This window comes from Haemaphysalis longicornis, unplaced genomic scaffold (genome assembly GCF_048455015.1).
Source record: "Haemaphysalis longicornis isolate Haplotype H1 unplaced genomic scaffold, Haemaphysalis longicornis Haplotype H1 scaffold_9, whole genome shotgun sequence".
Taxonomy (NCBI): domain Eukaryota; kingdom Metazoa; phylum Arthropoda; class Arachnida; order Ixodida; family Ixodidae; genus Haemaphysalis; species Haemaphysalis longicornis.
This window is the reverse complement of record NW_027526460.1, coordinates 162,914,599-162,934,023: the sequence shown is the minus strand read 5'-3', so window position 1 is coordinate 162,934,023 and position 19,425 is coordinate 162,914,599. Positions and strand designations below refer to the sequence as shown.

At 49.9% G+C, this 19,425-nt stretch overlaps 1 long non-coding RNA gene across 1 annotated transcript in view; it reads left to right on the top strand.

Annotated features, from left to right (window-relative positions):
* Nucleotides 1–4,243: 4,243 nt before the first annotated feature.
* The window catches only part of LOC144151794 (uncharacterized), a 73,736-nt gene continuing 58,554 nt past the window's right edge, over nt 4,244–19,425 (top strand). Inside the window, exon 1 of the long non-coding RNA XR_013318971.1 lies at nt 4,244–4,449. This is a non-coding gene — a long non-coding RNA (uncharacterized LOC144151794). The remainder of the gene's footprint in view (nt 4,450–19,425) is intronic.

The following is a 19,425-nucleotide window of genomic DNA, read 5'->3' as shown; positions in this document are numbered from 1 at the left end:
TGCCTGAAAGGCCCGCCCGTGCTCGCGCATTTCGACGAAAACGCCGAAACGGAAATGCACACGGACGCCAGTTATATAGGCTTGGGTGCTGTCCTCGTCGAAAAGCAAAGCGGTTGCGAAAGCGTAATCCCCTATGCCAGCCGTGGTCTATCCAAGGAAGAAAAAAACTACTCAGCCTTTGAGAAATAGTGCCTCGCGATTATATGTGCCATTTCGAAATTTCGCCCATACGTGTATGGAAGACCGTTCAAGGTTGTGAGAGACCACCATGCGCTGTGTTGGCTCGCCAATTTTAAGGACCCCTCTGGCCGTCTTTGGCGGTGGAGCTTGCACCTGCAAGAGTTCGACCTTACAATCGTCTACAAATACGGCAGGGAACACTCCAACGCCGACTGCCTGTCCTGCACCCCCGTCGACCCACCACCACAGAACTCTGATGAAGACAGCGCGTTCTTCGGAGTCGTGACAGAGAGCGACCTAGCCGCCCCGCAGCGCGCCGACCCTGAATTGCGCGTCATGATCAACTACTTCGAAGGGCCCAACGTCGCCGTGCCTAGGGCATTCAAGCGGAACTTACCAGCATTCAGCCTGAAAAACTCCGTCCTCGTGAAGAAGAATTTCAGCCCCGGAACAAGAACGAATTATCTACTTGCCATCCCCGCAGACCTTCGTGACGAATTTTTGGAAGCCTGCCACGACGACCCGCCTTCCGGACATCTCGGCACAGCTCGCACTATTGCAAAAATCAAGGCGAAGTACTTCTGGCCCCGCCTTACATCCTAAGTCACCCACTACGTCCGGAGCTGCCGTGACTGCCAGCAACGAAAAACACCGCCTACAAGACCTGCCGGAGTTCTGCAACCGATCATTGTCTTGTCGAGGCCCTTTCAACAGATTGGATTGGACCTTCTAGGCCCGTTCCCTACGTCACAATCACAGAACCAGTGGATTGTCGTGGCGACAGACTACATGACGCGCTACGCAGAGACCGCCGCTCTTCCGAGGGGGACTCCACAAGAAGTCGCCAAGTTCTTCATAAAGCAAGTTGTGCTGCGACATGGAGCCCCTGAAGTCCTAATCATGGACCGCGGAACGGCCTTCACTGTGGAGGTCATGCAAGAAATCTTGCGCTACAGCAACACGGATCACCGGAGAACGAAGGCGTACCACCCGCAAACGAACGGACTAACGGAGCGCCTGAACAAGACAATCGCGGATATGCTGTCTATGTACGTCGACGTTGAACATAAGACTTGGGACGAAGTCCTACCGTATGTCACGTTTGCGTACAACACGGCTATCCAGGAAACTACGCAGATGACACCGTTCGAGCTTGTCTATGGTAGACGGCCGCCTACGATGCTGGACGCCATGCTTCCCCACGTGGAAGACGACGACCTCAACGCCGACGTCCAAGGATACCTTCAGCGTGCGGAAGAGGCCCGCCAGCTCGCTCGAGTTCGCACAACGGACCAGCAGCTGGTGGATGCGAGACGCTACAACCTCCGACGCCGAGACGCCGAGTACCACCTTGGAGATCGTGTGTGGGTTTGGACTCCCATCCGACGACGTGGACTCAGTGAGAAGCTTCTACGATGGTATTTCGGACCCTATCGGATCCTACAACGTGTTGTACACCTTACCTACGAGGTGATCCCCGATGGGGATTCAGGAACATCACGACGACGCATGCGGCCTGAATTCATCCACGTGGTTCGCTTAAAACCTTTCTACGCACGATGACGGACTTTTATTTTTTATTTTGTTCGGACTGTCGCCTATGTTAGCATCGGGTCGATGCACTGTTAGAGGGGGTAATGCCGCGAGCATTGGCTTGTTTATTTGTGTTTTGCTTCTACCGCCCGCCTGCGCCGGCCTGTGTTATCGGTGTTGTCTGTGTGCCGAGGGTAAGCGCGTGTTCCGTTCTTTCTCTGCCGCATGTGTTATCTCTTCTGATAGGGAGAGCTTTCCGAACTAACGTGAACAGCCTGGAATAATCTTCTTGCATCTACTATGTTCTAGATGTGAATCGACGGTTCGAAAACCACGCGCGCCGAAAGATAATAAAGCCGCCCGCCCGCATCTTTCCACGGGGCTAACTCGAGTAAATGCATCGCATAGGGGTGGTTGTATTGCGTGAAAGTTGCGTAATTGGGTAGTTTGTGGTTACCGTTTGGATGTGGGGAGGGTTTGGAATGCTTAACTTGTGGACGGTACTGTTGCTTCCATCGCTTATACTTCAACTGGAGCCAAACGAAAGGCAAGCAAAAACGCACTTGACTGAAACACTGAAACACCCGCTCCGCCGCTTATATACACTGCGCGCGCTGTCGAGGGAAAAGAGTATGGGGGAGAGACGCGCATGCGCGCACTTCCATGCGCAAGCGCGCGACCTTTCCAGGCCCCCCACCACGCAGCTGTCACGCCGCTATCACGTGTACACCTGCCGCTGTTGCTGCTGAGCGCGACTTAGCGCACGGGGTAACCACTGCGCATGCGCGCGCAGACGCTTTCCCCCCGCACCGCCGAAGCTGTTGTTGAGAGCGACGAGGCGCACGGGGCAGCTACGGCGCATGCGCGCGCAGACGCGTTCCTGCCGCACCGCTGCAGCTGTTGTTGAGATTGAGGAGGGTACGGGGGAGAGGCGCGCACCTTCGCCTCGACGTGACGTCATGAGCTGCGGACGCCTATGGGCGGAGGAGTTGGCGAGCCTAAGAAATGCTCCGCATTTAAAAGCCTGCAGAGCAGACGCCGGGGTATTCCGATCGTCGACGCTCGCTCGCACACGTCACTTTGTTGACTGCTGCTTCGCCGCCTGTGTATTCTCTGAGTTGTTAGGGGAGCACAAGTTCGCTCCAATAAACGGGTTTTACTTCAAGACAACGGCGTCGTCTCTGGCTTCGTGACAGTATAAAGCAGGGAACTAGGCTACTTTCTTCACTGATATTACTCTTATGACCCGTGAAGTGCCACAGCTCCCAAGGGAGCCCATTGGCCGCAGCTTGAGCAGGGCTCTGACAGCCACCATTGAAGTGTTGTAGCCTTCACTTCAAAACACATTACCATGGTCGGATACAGCGGTAGTGTGGGGGATCAGGGTCTGCGGTGTCGCCAATTCCGTCACCTTGAGTACAAGAGGTGTCGTGTTCGGGGTCGCTTGCGACGTAGACACGTCTGTTAGAGACACGTACTCCGGCTTCAAGAGGTTTTTAGCGAAAAATCAAAGCACGTTTACGCAAATAGCGTGTATTGAAAGCTAAACGACTAAGAGAAGAAAACGGTAGCCGAGAAATAGACGCAAAGGGACTAATGATCACAATGATAATGAGAGGACACAAGCGCACCACAAGATGCCTTCAGCAGGAATTTCAGCATGCTTCAGCACAATAATTTCAGCACAAAGCAAACACTTTTAAGCTAACGGAGTACGCGTGAGGTTATAAGTGGAGACTGGCCAATATTTGCGGAGAAAGTAGCAGAGATAAGACAACGACGTTTCGGGAAAAGGATGATGCCGATTATAACATGATGACCAAATCGCACTAAATACGCACTAAATGCGCACCATTAATTGTTCAGAGGTTGCCTCTGTTGCGGTTGACTCTAAGACATCTGCCACCACGGCTTCTGCATAAGGTGCACCTTCACAGCAATCACATGGCTACACAGTGATCAGAGGCAGGCTCTCTTTGTTGCCAAAACCTCGACCATCCCAAGCCACCGAAGCTCTAAGGACTTCAAAATTACCTTCGGTATATATAGCTGACGTGAAGGCGGTGTCAACGGAAGATGTATATTTATTCAGGGCGAACCTATCATTAGACATGCAGGACCCGAAGCTTCATGTTGCATCTAATCTTCGGGGTTACCACGTGACAGGAGCCATGATTGGCTGTTTGAAATTTCTGTTGTTTCAAAACACATGACGCTATTGCCGTCCAATCATTGTTACAGCGGGTTGTGGGTACCAATTTGTCTGTACTCGACCCAAACTACTCCTAGCAGGAGTCTATTTGATGGATGACCTAATAGCGCTGTGAAGCGTACTGCCCGAATATAGAAAAAATTTGGTATAACGCCCCGTGGTTTTTCAGTGATATTAACGCATGATAATTTCGTTTTCACATTAAGCTTCAAACTTCGCTGAAACTTTTGGCTAAAAAGATTGTTCCGCACCTTCTTTTGGAACTACGGAAGGTCTTCTGGTAAACTTTCGTGTGTCCTGAGGTCTTCTTTGAAGGGCGGCATTGTATTTTACCGCATTACAAGGAAAAGATCACCAACGGTGCAAAGAACTCCCATATCTTAAAGCATGCAAAGAGGCACCTGGTCAGTTTTACATAAAACGGCCGCTCTGTTTTTAGGTTCATTCATTATTATTTGGCAAAATGACATGCTTTTGCTTAATCTTTGCTCTGTTTTTAGTGAGTACATGCCATGGAAAAGAAAGTAAGTCTTTCTGACCACATAAAAACCCGATTTTTGTAGTGATGTCTTCCGTGGTTCTGCACACCAATGTTAGTTAAATTACAGAACAACGATTACCTTAGCATAAAAGTTACAATCGCACATTTTCAAATTAACCACACATCCAAGCAATGCAGGAGAAGGCCCAGTGAATCCTGAGTAATATTCACCTACTGTGTTGAGATAGAGCCCTGTTTGGGACAAAATCTTTCAATCACCATTTTTAAAATACTTTTACGCTAAGATGTACAAATAACGCGCTACTCTTACGATGAAAAAAATCGTTAGTTATTTTTTTCTTTCTTTAGATTTATTGCTTGGTGATTATGCAAGGGTAGAGAGCAGTTCGTTGTTCTTGAGTGTAGCACACTGAGACATCAAGCGAAGGTTAGTGCGTGCTGAATACTTCACGCGGGAAAATGTTTTTTGTGGTACATTTTAAAATATACAGTGAATACAACCTAAATTCGCTGTTTCCTGTCACGAGCACAATGTTCGCTTCGTTTCGACGCCGATAACGTGTAGACAAAATACATTAACAACGTTGCTTATGGTAGAGCTTGGATACTGAGAAATAGTTTTCGCAGTTATTCTTATGTGCCTTTTCTCTATCACAATGTGGCCAACGCGTTTGATACATGTGGACAAAACCAGGCTTACGGTAACTTCTTTAAGTGCAATAATGTGTGATGTTTTGGCATTTACAAAACAGGGAAAGCAATTATGTATATGTTTTCCAATAAAACCTGTCTCGGGGTGTGCCGTTGCACTTACGCGCTTCAAAAGCGACTATTACCAACTTCCTTACTGCTTCATCGAACTTGCGCCTCTTTCTTCGCTTTCATATCTTCGTTTCCTTGTGCGAATTGCTTTAACGGGCTTGTTTTTTTTTATTGCCGAAGTTTTCAAATCACCATAAAAACTCTATATACACATAGACTCCGGAGTTTTGAATAAAGCGAAGAAGGGAGCCTTGATGTGGGTCGTGATGCAGAGCGCGGGCAGCAGAAGGCAAGGTGCACGCGGTGTAGTCTTCGTCAGTTTTGTTTCTTCGTCAACGTCAGCAGGTCTACTTAGCGCGCACCACCACTTAACTAGAATAAGGGCTCTGCGTGGAAGGTGTGCTCCCGTGAGAACTCTACGACTTTGACGGTTCCAAGTCCCAGTTTGGGCAATTTTGTGAAGCTGGCATATTAGCCCCTCAAAGTGTCCGATTCCTGGCCAATACCCGATTCTACGAAGGAAAGCACAACAATTATTATAGTAATTGTAATTCTTTTTTAGAAGGACGCACTGAATGTCTAGTCAGGGCTCAGGAACGCGGTAAAAAGGTGAGGGCATCGGCATTCTCTCGTGTGTTCCATTGGTATATTGCGGGAGTCCACAGGGACATTACAGTCGCTTTCAGCGCACCCGAAGTAGGGGAGGTGATGCCCACGCCTGGGGGGCTTGGTGTTCGGCCGAAAATGAACTCGTTTCTCTGCCGCCAGCGCCAAGAACTCTAACAGCATGTGGTGCATTTTTGTCCTCGTTGGCGCGTAACGCAAGGTGCCCATCACGATGGTAGTCTCCGTGTGGTTCTCGGGGGTTTCCCTGATGTGTATTGAGCAACAATAAACATAATTGGGCATGTGTCTGCTTGCTTCGCTGCAAATGCCGTCAAAAGACGATAATTTTCTGCCGTACCTGCTGCATCAGCCCTCGTATCTCCCTCACCGACCCTTGATGTTCTTCCCTACCATTACCATCGTGGCATGATAAGTGAAAAGGAGGTTTGTTTAAGGAGATTTCATTTTTACCGCGTTGTCGGGGAAGGTTCGACAGTCGACAATTCGTGCGTCGCGCGCCGTGTGTGTGTCGTGCTGCCTCAGTGTGTGCCTCGATTTACGGACTTTCGCTACCCGCTCGGCACGTTCATCACATGTTTCCTGGGAACGCTTGACACGACAGGCGTCGGCATATTGGCAGTTGCCCACCACAACGTCCTGCTCAGTATTTGCCTTGAGTTTTCTGGCACATCTTCGCATCTTCGCATCTGGCACATCTTCGCACATCTTGGACTTCATCAGTACTGACATGGTCGCTGGAGGATGGGAAACGGCGTATCTGCCACTCCGCACACGAATAATCGCGACGGTGCGTACACTAATAGAGACAAGAAACACGAACTGCGCAACGCACTTGCGAAGATATTTCTGTTAAATCTGTAGAAACTGGTGACAATACGTGGCATTGGCCCTAAGAAACAAACAAACGCGCGCACCCAGGGCCGCTTACAGATTGCGCCTTTTTCTGCGACCATTTTTTGTACTGTGGCTGTACTGCTTCATTTGATTGAAAAAATGAAGCATCCACGCGTTTCCTAATAAAAAAAACACTGCAAATTGTTTTTATGTATTGATCTGCTGCCTTGGATATGCGTAATGTTCTGAATGCCTGACCAATGTTGACAAGCATGAGAATTGCCAACAGAACTAGATGTTTACAAATGGCTGTGGTAACATATTTTTTCAGTACAAATTTTTCAGTAACATATTTCTGCAATTGTCCTTTAGTTACGCCAATTTCATCTATACTTGATCCGGGAATTACGTCCTCAAACTCATGAGCGTCCACCAATGTACGGGAAAGATCAGGTACATGAAAGCGTTTCAGAAACGCAAGACCAGCACACTCTTCTATAGCCGAGTTTCTCACCTCTTGCTTAAAAAATCCCATTGTTATTATAATGAAAGTTCACCAATTGCTAAAGTTCTGTGTAGACACTCCGAAATACTTCTGCAAAAGATTTCATCAGCCAGTAAGGAGATATTGAGCTTGCGTATAGATCCCACTGGGGTAGCACACCACGCGGCTTTGAGCTACCGAAGTAAACAGATACCATACAGTGGTCGGTGAAAAAAAGGCGCACATTATAGACGGAAATCCCATAAACTTCTGGAAAAATGTAAATGCGATCCAGGCGTGCTTCAGAGGTACACTGAAAGTCTGTGAAGTGCACGGAACTCCCTTTTCTCTCTCCAAAATCAAGAAGACCGTGCTCGTGCACTAGATCAGCAGAGTGGCTGCGTTGCGGTCACATTGCACGCTAGGCCTAGAACGATCCTGCACATTACATGCACAATTGAAGTCCCCCATGAGGAGGACTTTTCTTTGCGTGCGTAGAAAATACCTAAGCGAATGAAAAAATGGCGTACACTCGCGACAGTTCACGGGTGCGTTGAGGCAAATAGCAGGCCCCTCAACACCCGCAATGACAAGGTCACAGCAAAAAAAAACGCTCTGAAGTATCGGTGCTACACGAGAGACAGGAAAAGCCTATGCCCTTGCTGATGAAGACGAAGCATCCCCCGGACAAGCCTGCACAGTAGCTAACACAAACACTATACTGTTCTAAAAAAGTGTCTAATGCTGCCGATATGTCCTCATCTCCTGATAGTTTTGTCTCTTGAATGGCTGCAATTCTCACGTCCATCCGTTTAAAGAGGCGCAAAAGCTGGTACTGTCGTCTCCTGTTCTTTAGGCCTTTCACATTAAGTGTGGCAACGTGCAGTGCTGTGACACTTGCCATTCTGTGGGAGCATCTTACGTGGCCTTGCCCCCTCCAGATAAAGAACTTAAGGATGGTCTTAGATGACAGTATCTTTTCTGGCTTCTTGGAAGCAGCCAGCGGCACAAGACCACTAGCCAGAACAGCAGCGTCGGAGGAGTCCAGTACGATGGACGCCTCACTTTGTGCCGGTGATGGATGACTTCTGGCCATCCACAGGAGCAGGCCTCTTCATCGGTCCGCTGATACCACCCGGAACATCATCAGGCAGAGCCACAGCATCCGCCCAAGATGATGAAGCAACCACCATGCGGCAAGTAACGGAGGGTCGCCTCCAACATCCCCGGGACACAAGTCGCTCCTCTCATCAGCGCTGGCAGGCAGTGGTACTGAAGCATGGTCTTCCTCCAAGGCACCTTTGCGAGTCGTGGTATCCATGCCAATAGGTTGCTCGTGCTTATTACTTCACGATCCATGATTAGGATCACCACTCCGCACATGACCAGTTGGCACTGTATGGGGCTGCATTTGCTCACTCTCGCCCGCTGCAGGATTTCTTGGCACAGCCTCGGGATGTCCCACCAACACTGACTGGCTAACTTCCCCCGATGCGTCCACTTCCTCCGTGACATCCGTAACATGTGCGGACACATCTTCATCAGTTCTTAATTCCTGGCGTTGACGGAGCTTGTCAGCATATGTAATGACACACCTTTCTGCGGTGGGGCCATACCGACGACACTAGCTGCACCGCGGTGTTTGCCACTGTCGCCGTACGTGCCCAGTCTTGCTGCAACGCAGACAAAGAGGTGGTCTTCCAGGGACCAGTACAAGTCACTGGTTCCCATAAATGTCCATCATGTGCGATATGTCAGTGACTGAGACGCCATCCTTTAATATGAAGGACACCTCCCGAGCTCCGGTCTCCATGTGGTCCATTCCTGGACACCACACCTCTCTAGCAACAGACTGGGTAGTGCCGAATGGTTCCAGCGCTTCAGTAATTTTCCGGTTGTTTCTATGGCGTGACACCCAAAGTAGCTTCATTTTCATGTTCCTTGTGTCCGGGTGGTGTGCTCGAGCTGGAATAGCTTTTGCTTGACACTGTTAGAGCCGCAGGTAAGCATCCAAACGTGACTCATTTGATACTATCAGATGCACACACATCACGGAGGTTGACAACGCGAGCCAACGTATCCCTAAAGTCAGGAGCCCGGTAAGGATGGCCTTTCAAGTCCGCATGCAGGAAAACGTTATTCAAGACAACGTAACCAGTTGGGAGACGAGGAAGAATGATCTTGTAATTATCTATATTAGTTTCAGACAAAGTAGTACCTCGTCCAGTGACCGATGCGCTGTTTCCAGCTGAGAGCATAAAAAGACACAGCCGTTCCCAGCGGCGTCTTCTTCTTGTACCCCACAAAAGCGCCCCTTGAAGATTTCAATTTTCTTGCTTCAGTGCCTCCCTTTGAAAATGGCCTTGCTATTGCAACTACTACAATATTTTAGTTCACTGTACTTTTAGCTAACCGATAAACGTATCTACCTGCGCGATGAATTATTCGCGTCACTAGTGTCAAAATGCAATTAAAAATAAATATAAGAATTAATATATTGTGGCTGGTGCACAAGGCTGTCTTTCTGGGAGCTGCATAGAAGTACGGTCGCGCTTCGGTCTACATTTTTCGCTCTCGTTCTTAAATGTCGTTGGGGTGTGCGACACCTTTGCGTATTCGGAAGCGCTTTCTCTGTTTCGTCGCGCACATTTCAACTAAAGATATGGAGTTGGCAGTAGCGCGCTCGCGTCAGTGGGGCCAGCCATCTTAGCATTCAGAGCGGTAGCATGAGTGGCCGCGAGGGTCCGTTCAGCGTGCCCGGCGGTCGAAGCGGAGTCCCTTCTGGTAACGCCGCTTGCCCCGGAACGCAGCACGCATGCGCAATGGCACTCTCGCTTGATATCAGAGCGCAGCTAACCCTTAGAAACGGTCAGCTAAAAATCTCTCACGAAACGAAAGACGGTTCATTGAACGACTTCGGCGCATGCCGCGGGTTGCCGGCCGATGCAACTGTGCCGCTCGCTCGGCGGGCCACGCAAGCCGCCGCCAGGTCCCACATGGGATGAAACAAGGCGAGGTCTTCGAAATGGCGAAAATTGACATGAATTGTCAGGCCGTTACTGACTAGCCATGGACTCGCATGCGCAGTCGGCTACCTCTACAGCAGGCGCCCCACAGGGAGCTGTTGGTCCGATAACCCCACTCGTTTGTTCCGTATTTGTGGCCGCCTGTACATTATTCAACCGAGCGCGCACTCAAAATTTACGGGGATCAAACGCTCAGAGATTCAATATGCACCCGTGGACAAATGAAATGAAACCCCCAGAACACTCACCATCTGCAACCTTTGGAAGTGCGCCAACGAGAGAATGAAAGCCAAGCTCTTGGCCCACGACATTGGACCCACCAAATAACCTGCTCTAATGAGCATGGAATGTACCGGAAATATCTGTTGATTCGGTATACCTAGTAGCATTGTAAGTAATCTCAATTATCTCCTTTGCAAGAGCCGATGGGCAACATGACACAGAGAACAGCGAGTGGGATAACATCAAAAAAGACCTTCGTGCTCTGCTCCGAATTAAAGCACCTTGGCATTTTTCAGTAACATATTGCTGAAATTGTCCTTTAGTTACGCCACTTTCATCTATACTTGATTCAGGCATTACTGCCTCAAGTTCATGAAGGTCCACCAATCTACGGGAAAGTTCAGGCATGAAAGCGTTTTAGAAACGCAAGACGAGCAGACTATTCGATAGCCGAGTTTCTCACCACTTGCTTAAAAATAACCCATTGTTAATATAATGAAATGTTCGCATTGAAAAAGTGCTGCGTAAACACCCCGAAATACTTCTGCAAAAGATTTCATCAGCCAGTAAGGAGACATTGAGCTTCCACACATCCCACTGAAGTAGCACACCACGCGGCTTTGAGCTACCGAAGTGAACAGATACCACACAGTTGTCGGTGAACAAATAGGGCGAAATCTGAACCAGAACGCAAAAAACCAAAGATAAGGCATAGTGAAGGTGAAATAACCGCCCGCTAGTGGTATATTTGAAAGCGAACGAATCTGAAAATCGCGTAACGTCAACGCCGTGGCGGCCGCTTTTCTGGCGGAGGGGAAAAGCAAAAACGCTCGTGTGTACGAGATTTCAGCGCACGTTAATGATGCCCGGGTTGTCTAAAATAATCCAAACTACTGCGAGCCCCATCGCCTGCATTGTGTCGGCGCGTTAAACCCTACAATCAATTAAACAACATCAGTGTGACATGATTCTGAGGTTCTAAAAGTGTCATGAAACATGTTGCCACGCACGTAAAGTTTTTTAAGGGAAAGATGACGGAAAGTTTTGTAACCTAGTCATGAGCGGGAATTATTTAAAGATGGCGCATCTCAAAGGCTCATATTGACGCCTGCAGTAAAAAAATGAACTTTGTAGAAACTACATATTTTTACATTATGATCCCAATAAAGCAACCATGTTCGATTTCCTTGCCACCCGTAGCCACCAGTGACACAGTGGAACGAGTGAACACACTGATTGGATTATATTAAAACAAACTTGATCTGTGCGTCAGTTGGACGCTCTCGCGCCACGACAAAGGACTACGTCGGCCCCGGGGTGGCGTTACTCGACGCGGGTCAATGATCGCCGCTGCCAGGTCGCTGGGACACTGAGCAATTCCGCCAAGCCACATCTGCCCTGGACCGGTTACGTCACCTTATAAATCATCGAATCGCATATTGTTGTTGAATAACGTTTCAATATCATCATCATCATCATCATCATCTTGTAAACGACTGCTGCAGGTCAAAGACCTCACTTATAGATCTCCAATTATCCCGGCTACGTGCTAAATGCGACCAATACAGCCCCGAAAACTTCTTGATCTCATTTGCCCACCTAACTTACTGCCGGAATCTGCCACGCTTGCCTTCTCTAGGGATCCACTCTGTTACCCTTAATGACCAACGGTTTTCTTTCCTTCACATTACATGCCCTGCCCACTTCCACTTCTTCTTTAATTCTACAAATAAGTCTTTATCACACGTTTTTCCCTGACCCACTCCGCTCTCGTCCAGTCTATTGGGGTATCACTCTACACCTATTATCTTCCGTTACATGGCTCGCTGATTCGTCCTCAATTTAAATTGAAACCTTTTCGTGAGCCTCGACGTACATTTTAGCCAGCTTGGCCGTCGCCTTCTGCACAGCGCCTTGTGTCGCGTACCCCCGGTACGTGTCCTGAGCTCGCAGGCGACGAACGGCAACTTCTTCTTCCTCTTCTCCTTGTTGGGTAGCAACGAACGCGTTGAAAGTTTTGTTCTCTTCGGCCAATCTTTGGTTGGCCAATCCCTAGGGGGATCCTGCCACAATCATCATTAATGTGCCGTGCCTTATGCAGCAGCAATGAGGGGCGGGACAGGGCCCGAGCAAGAGGAGCCGCGCCCCTAAAAGAGGACCGATGTGCAGCTTGTGAGCTATGACTGTGTAGCTTTTATCACGTCTGTGCTTCCTTGACCAGCCAAAGCCGTGTTTTGCAGCGGCACAACCCACAACTGTGAAAAATTTACTCTGTTCGCACTGCAATTAATTCAACTTTTTCTTGCTATTTCGTTATTAGATTATGATGAGCCTGTCCTGTTTACTCCTTAGAGGAATGACTGGCTGGCTGAATTCGAGCAATTCAAACCGCATTTTGTTCGCGCTGTGTGTACCATGTTACCAATCAGCCTTCAATAATCGAGTGATTGGTGCAGTGTTTCGTGTAATGAAAGGAACGTAACACCACTGCTGTCCACCATCATCTAAAGATGACGCAAAAATGCGTAGCAATGTCGGTTGTCTTCGTTAAAAAAAGAACTGGGGCAGGAGGATTCGAACGTAGGACTTGACGACTTGAGGCGGTGTCTCGTCGCCACGAAGCCTTTTTTTTTCTTTATTGGAAGTGCGAGGTGACTAGCTGCCTGCTAGAGACGCAGGTTAACCTCGTGTCTCGTGCAAGAGCAGCTGCCACGACTCGCGGCTATCCGGACTAGGAAGGCCACCCACTACAGCACTTTCCGCTTCAATAAACGTTTCTCTCCTTCTCCACCTCCTCCTCCTCCAATCTCGGACAGCAAGACCAGGTGCCAGGTACAATGACAAATAAAAACTCACAGTAATGCCACCAAGCCCCCCCCCCCCTCCCCAGGGCCGGTGTTGTCATTTAAAAATCCCTAAGCGTAGTTAAGGGTTCAATTCTAGACAACCACTTTGGTGGAGAGCTCTTCGCTCTCTGAACTTCAACAAACTGTGACACACTCTCCCTAAAAAATGTCTCGTTGGTCGCGCGTCTACATCACAATGCAGCCAAGCCATGCGCGAACGCCAAATGCTCTGCAGACCCAACAACATTACACTGTCAAATGGCACACTATCCTCTATATCAATGCACAAAAAGCGTATGCCGTGTGGGCTAAGTGGAAAATCTTTCTGGAGTGACCATTGAGGACTTCCCAAAGGAACACTGCAACCCAACAGTGAAGAAAAACATGCTCCACAGTTTCAGGTTGTTTGCAAATAGAACAGTTGGATCCCCATGGCACAGAGAGCCCCCTTTCTTTCATCCAAGTTCCGACTGAGAGTGTACCCGTGTGCGATTTAAAAAAGAACGTTTTGTACCCAGGTGACAGTTCCATTCCCTTCACTCGTTTTAACACATCTTGTCCTGGACCATATTTGTACAGAGCTCTATACAGAGGCACTGGGAAGGCTATGTCACATCCATAATTATATTGTAACGCCTCACATACTTGGACATGTGCATGACGGATGGGCAATCCCTGGGCTAGAAGGAGGAAGAGGAACGATCTTCAGGCGTGTGCGTTTGGAGCCCCGTTCGTTCCTGTGAAGCTTCTCCGTCCTGTCCCGGAAATAAACCTCCCTTTTACCGTAACAGACTTGGTGGAGGTGCGGGGTAAACCCAGCGGACAACGGCGTCACTGGATCTTCGCCGAAGCCGTCGCGTAGCTGGCCTCTCCCCCGTCCGAGAAGTCATGGCGCCCCCGGCTCAAGGCAACTCTTCGGCGACACCGCCCGGCGGCTGGCAGCTGCAACGAGAACCACGGAAGTTTGAAGGCAAAGCGGAAGAAGACGTCGATGACTGGCTCACCCATTACGAACGAGTGAGCAAGTACAACCGTTGGAATGCGGCAGACAAGCTTGCAAACGTCGTATTTTCCTTGGAGAAGACCGCCCTGGTGTGGTTTGACAACAATGAAGCGAAATGTACGACGTGGGATCGGCTAGTAGAGTTAATGAAGGAAAGGTTCGGTGACGCTGAATCCAAGAAGAAGCGAGCGGAGCAGACTCTTCTGCAGCGAGTTCAAGTCCCAGGGGAAAGCTGCACCACCTACATTGAAGAAATTCTGCAGCTGTGTAGAGTAGTGAACGCCGAAATGCCTGAGGACGACAAGGTGGGCCATCTACTGAAGGGAATTGCTGAGGACGTCTACACATTCCTCATTAGCAATAGCATTTGGACACCGTGTCGGATGTAATTCGGCATTGCCGCAAGTTCGAAGCGCTAAAAAAACGCCGTATAACTCCAAAGTTTGGCCGCTTATCCAACGTGACTACTGTCGCAAGCGTTGACAGCACGTCTCCCGCTGATCTCGCGGCTACCATACGGCAAATAGTCCGTGAAGAGTTGCGACTACATGAAGACGTGCCAAGCAAGGCAGCAAGCTTCTCTGAACGCTATCTGACGAAAGAGGCTGCGTGCCGGTGCCCTTGTGTACACAGTGAATGCATGAATCCGTCCATCAACGCTGCAAGCATTGAGCCCTACCGAGCCGCGGGAAATCTTAATGGTCCCTATCACAGGGACGCAGATTTTTGGCGGCCAGGTCGCTTTTCTCGTAATCTATATGCCGACTCTTACGAACCGAATCTACAACTGGATCACTCTCACTCGAACACAGAAAACTGCGAGGTTGGCCAGCGTGCCTACCAACCAGATATGCGATATGCGTCTTTTGAACGGTCAGATACGGGGCGTCGGCCGCCTGTTTGCTATCGCTGTGGCATGATGGGGCACATCCAGCGATTCTGCCGTCGTCGACGCCAGCTGCCAACATACAGGGCCCCAGACGCATACCCTCAACGTTCTTCCTACAGGCTTGACTCGTCGTGGCATCCGGGAGTACTTCCGACCCCCTCCGGGCAAAATGCGCAGCGAAGTGGTTCTCCTTCATCGGATCGCAGCCTGACACCACCCACAATGCGCCCGAGGAGGTCGCCATCGCCTCGCCGCCGCCCGATGTCACCACCCCCGGGAAACTAAGCAGTGCGGCCGATGGGGGTGAGGTCGCTGGACCGTCTGTAATCGATAAACCTCTGCCTGTTTCTATGGACAAAAACAAAGTTCAAGTTTCGGTCGATGGAGTTTCAACAATGGCTTTAGTGGACACTGGAGCCACCGTTTCTGTAATGAGTTATGCGTTCAAGGAAAGACTTGGCCGCAAAGTAATGTTCAGCTGGGATCAGCCTCTTTCTTTCCGGGGAGTTGGTGGCGAATGGCTCCGACCTATGGGTGTTTGTAGTGTGAACGTCTCGGTGGCCGGGAAAACGTTTACAGTGGAGTTCGCGGTGCTTCCCAGTTCCACACACGACGTCATTCTCGGGATGGACTTTTTACGGGACTGTGGGGCAACCGTTGACTGTGGTGCCGGTGAACTTTCAGTGAGCAGTCTTCTCTTTCCCTTGTCTGGCGACGATTCTCCAGCTGAAGAAATTCTGTTTGTTTGTGACGACGTGGTTCTGCCAGCACACACAGCATCACTCATCACGGTGACCGCTTCTGAAATCCCTGTCAGCTCCCTGGACGCCTTTGTGGAGCCACTGGCCGGGAACTGTGCGAAAAAAGACATTTTGTTGCCGTGGTGCCTTATTCGCATCAACAATGGTCACACTTTATTGTGGGCGTTGAACTGCTCCGCTCATAACGTAGTTCTACCTAGAGGCATGAAACTTGCCCGTTTTGAGGCTTACGAGAGCGCGTCTGTTGCTGTGGTGTGTGAAAGTGAGCCTCAGGTTGCCACTAGCGGCGTGCCTGATTCTAAATTTCTGGGCATGATTGATAAATCCCTCTCCTCAAGTGAGCGTGCTACGCTGGTGACCGTTCTATCCCGACATGATTCTTTGTTTGACTTCACCCAAGACGGCCCCAACATCCGGATCCCGTCTTCACGTGCGCGTCACACAATTGAAACTGGCTCGGCACGTCCAATTCGACAAAAGCCCTACCGAGTCGCCCCATATGAACGCAAGGTTATAGTGGATCAGGTCAAAGAAATGCTGCAAAAGGGTGTTGTACAAGAGTCATCTAGTCCGTGGGCTGCACCTGTCATCCTTGTCAAGAAGAAAGATGGGTCATGGCGATTTTGCGTGGACTATCGGCGCCTCAATTCCATTACGAAGAAAGACGTATACCCGCTTCCTCGAATAGACGATGTAATTGATTGTCTGCACTCAGCGTCATACTTCTCGTCCGTGGACCTACGATCCGGATATTGGCAAATCCCGATGGAACCTGCACACAAGGAAAAAACGGCCTTCGTCACTCCTGACGGTCTTTTTGAATTCAACGTGATGCCGTTCGGATTATGCAACGCTCCGGCAACATTCGAAAGGTTCATGGACACGATTCTGCGTGGCTTGAAGTGGGAAATTTGGTTGTGTGTTTGTGTTACCTTGATGATGTATAAATTTTCGGGCGAACGTTCGATGAGCACAACTGCCGCGTGGATACCGTCCTGAACTGCCTGCAGAGTGCCGGCCTCGTGCTGAATTCGAAGAAGTGCCATTTTGGCGAGCGTCAAGCGCTGGTTCTTGGCCACATGGTTGACAAGGATGGCGTCCGGCCTGATCCTCGGAAGATTGAAGCTGTCGGCAACTTCAAGCAACCACGCTCAGTGCGCGAGCTCCGCAGCTTCCTGGGGTTGTGCTCATACTTTCGTCGCTTCGTTCCTCGGTTCGCGGACTTGGCATCGCCACTTACGTACCTTTTACATGACAACGTCCCATTTCATTGAACACCGGAATGTGAGGCTTCGTTTTCTCAGCTCAAATTTCTTCTGACATCAGGCCCTATTCTGCGTCACTTCGACCCTTCCGCGCCCTCTGAGATACACGCTGACGCGAGTGGAATCGGTGTTGGCGCGGTGCTCGTTCAAAAACATAATCATGTTGAGCATGTTGTCGCCTATGCTAGCTGATGCCTGAGCAAAGCCGAGCGAAATTATACGGTAACGGAGCAAGAGTGTTTGGCAGTTATTTTTGCCCTCCAGAAGTTTCGCTCATACATATACGGACGCCCATTTACTGTGGTCACTGACCACCACGCTTTGTGTTGGCTCACTGGACTTCGCGATCCAGTTGGTCGTCTAGCCCGATGGGTCTTGCGTCTACAGGAATATGACTTTGTTGTGCGCTACAAGAGCGGCCGCCAACACGCGGACGCCGACTGCTTATCTCGGCTTCCGGCCTCTGAACCCGAAGCAGACGCTGACAACTTTGACGATTATCTGGCAGTGGTTAGCTCCAACTTTCCTGATGCTGAAACTTTCATCGTGGAGCAGCAAAACGACTCCAGCCTACAACCGCTGTTTGCAGTTGCTCATGGTCCCAATTCGTCTCGCCGCTTCGTTATGCGGGACCGGCTGCTTTGGAAGACGAACTACCTCCCGTGGGGTGCCCGTTTTCTTCTTGTTGTGCCAACACGCCTGCGCTCGCAAGTTCTGCGCACAATGCACGACGACGCTACTTCCGGTCATTTGGGAACGGCGCGAACCTTGCATCGCACAAAAGAACGCTTCTTCTGGCCGAATATGCATCGCACTGTAGCGCAGTACGTAGCCAGTTGTCAAGAGTGCCAGAAATATAAGCGCCCTACCCATGTTCCACCGGGACTTCTTCATCCAGTTGCACCTCCAAATTCTCCGTTCGAACAAGTTGGCATCGACCTGCTAGGTCCGTTTCCGCGCTCTTCCACTGGTAATCGATGGGTCATCGTTTGCGTCGACCATCTTTCGCGATACGCGGAAACCGCGGCTGTTCCGACCGCCACCGCTGCTCAAGTGGCACTATTCATGTTGCACTTTCTCATTCTTCGGCACGGTGCTCCTCGGGTGATAATCAGTGGCCGCGGTCGCCAATTCGTTGCAGACGTCATTGAAGAGCTTCTACGTCTTTGTACTTCTCGTTTCCGCCACTCCACACCATACCACCCTCAGACAAACGGCATGACCGAACGCACAAACAGAACTCTTACTAACATGCTCGCCATGTACGTCGACTCGGACCAAAAGAATTGGGACGAGCTGTTGCCTTTTGTCACATATGCATACAACACTGCGACGCATGAAACCACAGGTTATAGTCCGTTCTTCTTGCTGTACGCTCGTGTTCCTCGTAATACTCTGGACTCCATCTTGCCGTTTTCGCTGCATTGTGAGCCCTCGGTTGCGAAGACGCTGTGCCTTGCCGAAGAGGCTCGCCGCCTTGCAAGACTCCGAACTGTGGCGTCGCAGACGCGTTTTAAGAAGCGCTACGACAGTCGGCACCAATTCGTCTCTTATGCAAAAGGTGACTTGGTCTTGCTATGGACCCCAATACGAAAGCGCGGCCTGTGCACTAAGTTTCTGTCACGCTACACAGGCCCATTCGTTATTGTTGATCGCTTGAGCGACGTCACGTACGTTCTGTCACGGCTCACTACGACTGGACGCCGGAGCAACAAGACGCAACTGGCTCACATCGCCCGCTTGAAGGCATTCATTCCACGCTGTGAACAGTGACTCACCCTGCCGGTTTCGTCTGTGAAGGGGGGAATTGTAACGCCTCACATACTTGGACATGTGCATGACGGATGGGCAATCCCTGGGCTGGAAGAGGAAGAGGAACGATCTTCAGGCGTGTGCGTTTGGAGCCCCGTTCGTTCCTGTGAAGCTTATCCGTCCTGTCCAGGAAATAAACCTCCCTTTTACCGTAACAATATAATTTTTCCTTGTTACATTGGCCAGATATTGCATCAAAAACGCGTTGCTAAAACTCGGAATGACAAAGCAATTTCTTCAAAGTATCCCTGGACACCACCTGGCATGCAACTTGAAGAAACCACAAATCCTGATAAAACACGCATTAACCGAACTTGCATTCCAGGGCATTACATCGCGTAGAAGCAAAAATGAGATTACTAGTGGCCGTACAACAGATGAGTCAGTCCTAATCCGCCGTCAAGGATTCGCCCAAAAAATTCCTCCTACTGCCCATCTCACACGTGGACCTCACACAAAAACAGCAA